This window comes from Schistocerca gregaria, chromosome 11 (genome assembly GCF_023897955.1).
Source record: "Schistocerca gregaria isolate iqSchGreg1 chromosome 11, iqSchGreg1.2, whole genome shotgun sequence".
Lineage (NCBI taxonomy): Eukaryota > Metazoa > Arthropoda > Insecta > Orthoptera > Acrididae > Schistocerca > Schistocerca gregaria.
The window spans coordinates 97,359,465-97,363,196 of NC_064930.1; positions in this window are offsets into that span (position 1 = coordinate 97,359,465).

The following is a 3,732-nucleotide window of genomic DNA, read 5'->3' on the forward strand; positions in this document are numbered from 1 at the left end:
CGTGGTAGAGTGATCAAGGAAAGGCAACAGAACTTATTTGTGCAGCCTAACGGAGAATCATTATTTGGTACTTAAATACAATATGAATAAGCTACATATTTTTTATAATTTTCAGTTTTGAGACAGTTGTACTACACTTGTCTTTGAACGATTAAAGAAGTCCGAATCACAGAAAAGATTTCATTTAAAAATTATATGATATGATTCTTGTACAGGAAGGGCTGCCAAGTTATATCAGAATATAAGATCGACTAAATGTAGTTAGGATCGAATGCTTATGGCTCTTTATTAATTCTTACTCGCAACTAATTTATTGATTTACCTCAATTTAAAATCCACTCGCGCAACCTTTCTTTATCTTTGACGGGAAATCTGTACATTTTTAATTCAGGATTTTTTCGCCTACTCTTCCACAGTTGATATACTCGCAGGTCCTCAGCATGACGACTCGATCCACTACCACCGGTAAGTCAGAAACAGCTGTACTCCACTGACAGTGGAAAGCTGCACGCGATCGGGCAGTGTTGGCACATATTTCACAGAACAGAGTCCCATCTAGTGGTTGGTTCCATAAGTAAGGGTGTGACGCTGTTGCCGACTGGTGGCCGTTCCCTGACAAGGGTTGCCTGCTAGACCAAGCGATTGGGCAATCTGTTTCTTACGTGATCTGGGGTGTTGGAGGAAGCATGTGGGGAGTACCAAGAGTTAAAGTCATTCCTACGAATGTCTGCATGGGCAGTGGCACTAAGTTATGTGTTTGATACAGTATATCTTATGGTAATGAAGGCGAGGACGAGTGGATGCTGGAGATAGTTTGTGGAAGATGGTCTTTAGGACCATGGATACTAACTATATCCGAAAAGTGTGTGATATTCTGAGGTAGATGAAGGATATAGTGGATTGTGGCACAACACACATCTGACAAGCATAGAATAGGCAAATGCTGCAGTGAACGAACATTAACAGAACTAGCAGCAGAACTGACAGGTTTTGTGGAAACATCCAACAGCATGATACACGAGATCTGAGCGTCATGCAGTCTCGATTGGACTTGTTGGAAATCATAGTAGCTACAGCAAGGCTCCTAGGATCATTAGGTGACGGTATACGGCATGCTCTAGTAGCAGTGAGAGAGCTGTAGGTGGCCATAGACCATGTGTAGGTTCATTAAAAAGCCTACACATATGAATAATTATTAGCGCCCTTTCCATATGGCATACATATCGTAGGTGTACCTGATTATATCTCCGATGGCAGAAAATTGAAGAACAAAAATAGTCATTATTTTATGTACCACGTTTGTCTTTTTTTTTACCGGTTTAGCTTTCTGTTGGTCTTCTGAGTTTGGTGTGAGAAAGACACATGTAATTCAGTTTCAGTAATTGGTTCAGGAAATTTTCTAATATGCAGGAGTCGCATGTTTCTTATTGTACTGCCGAGATATGTCCTAATTTCCATCTGCCGATGTGACGAAGACTTGCACTTTAAAATTCAGCTCTTCAGAGAGAAAGTCAACTCAAGAGAAGAATAGCTTCTGCAGCTACTCTGGCGTTGTACATCGTTGGGGAGAAAAAGTAAATTACCAAGCTGCACACTAAAACTACGAGATTAACATTTATTAAGTCTTAGAACGAATCCATGCCTAAGTTCGTTTCTCAGAAGACAATTTTTGGTGTGGCTTACCTATAACTTCTGCATATATCTTTCTCCCCAACCAATGTAACCCAGCAGCGAATTCGATTGGGCTCATGAACTAACTTCTCGAAATAATTTTAAGAGAATGCATGTAGCACAATTTCCGATGATGTTTTATTTCTACATGCGGATTTAGACATGTATTTACGTCAACATATTGAGGGTAAATTAAAGTCACTGGCAACTGTAATTGAATGAGGCGTGTATGTGTTTGAAATTAAAGTCGAGTTTCGTTTGAACCATTCAACAATTGTATCATCTGAATTGGGACGTCGGTAAAAGGATCCAATTATTATTTTATTCCCATTCCCAAGAATGACCTCTGTCCATACGAACTCACAGGAACTATCTATTTTAATTTGACTACAAGATAAACTCACCAGCAGTCATAAATTTTAACTAGAGGAGCATGTGCAACAGAAGCAGAATTTCATAATAAATCATTCTTAATAATATGTGTATACTTAGCACCAGCAGGTGTTTCAATCTCATCATAAATCATAACAAAATTTCAGTACAAATCTGAGTAACAACGTAGGGAAGTTAGCAAAGAGCTAGAAAGTTTTGTTGTTAGGTAGTTCTTATGCCAGAAGTATAGGGCAACTTCTTCAGGGTGAATTAGGATCACAATACCACGTGACCAATTTATTTACACCTACTGCTGCTGTTGGTCAAGTGACAGAGGACTTTGGTTCACTCTGTAAAAACTTTACCAAGGAAGACACAGAGGTTATTGTGGGTGGGCTAGGCAACAGTACTGATACGTCCTGAGTACAACATAGAGTGTGACCTACAAAGATTGTATCTGCCTTGAGGCATATCAGTGTGGAGTTTGTGTTGATTCTGAGACACCGTATCTAATCTCATTTGAACTCTTCTGTCACGAGAATTAATTTGGAGTTGGGACTGCTACTTCGGTTGGGGTAGGCTCACATGTTTGTGTGGTTGATTCTCTCAAAAGGTATGACTATGTTAGGCATGGCCTAAGCCTCAACAGGAAAGGGAAGGGTAAACAGGCTGGGATAATAGCAGGAAATTTGAAGGTGAGGCACTTCCATGAGGGGTTAAATACCAGTGTGTACAGGTGTTGGAGCAGCACCTTTTTTAGGACCGGCAGAACACAAAGGAGACAAGTTCTAAGGGAGGTCAGGATTGAAACGAACCTTCAGTATGAGAAAGAAACTATGCAGCATAATTCAGGTAAATTGGATCAGCAAGCACAGTTGTTGGTTAAAAATTTTCATCAATAAATAGAAATTTTATTTCCACACGGTTTTATCTCAGTCAATGTGAAATGGCACTTATTTTAGTGCATTAAAATATACAAAAACTAAGAGTTAAAATTAATGAACCACTTATCTGCACATCCAACCCAGTTGACATAATCTGCCTCTCTGAACACGATAAGACTATTAGTAGAGTTATATTAAGTGTTGTTTATCTTCTCACTTTCTTATGGCAGAAATGGAGGATAGGTGAGTTGCCACTTTCATCAGGAACTGCCATACATTTAATAATTTTGCGTAGGGCAGCATGTGGAAGCATGTGCAACAGAAACAGAATTTCATAATAAATCAGTGTATACTGAGTACCAGCGGGTAATTTCTATCTGTCCATAAATCACTTTTAAACTCTATTTGCCTATTTAACAACAAAAAGGAAAGAATTTGTGGTTGCTGGTATTTTTTAATGAAGATTTTCTTGAAAACTCTTCCAGTTACAACTTATTGTAATCAGCAGCACTGTCATTCAACTTAATTCATAATGTTAACTTTCCAACTACAACAGTTAAGATACATTAGTATACATTTTCTTGTTTTGTAAATACTTATTGTTTTATGAGAAGTTCCACACTCAAAAGGAACTTCTCACTAATGATCAATTGGAATACAAAGTACCCCACATCATATGTGTTTCTACAGTGGTGTTGCTTAGATGGATTAAAGTCTAAGGGCAATACAGAGATCTCACAAAGACATAAAAAAGCCTGGTATCCTTTGAATAATCAGTTAGAAGAGGGGTCCAGGAAGCCATAAG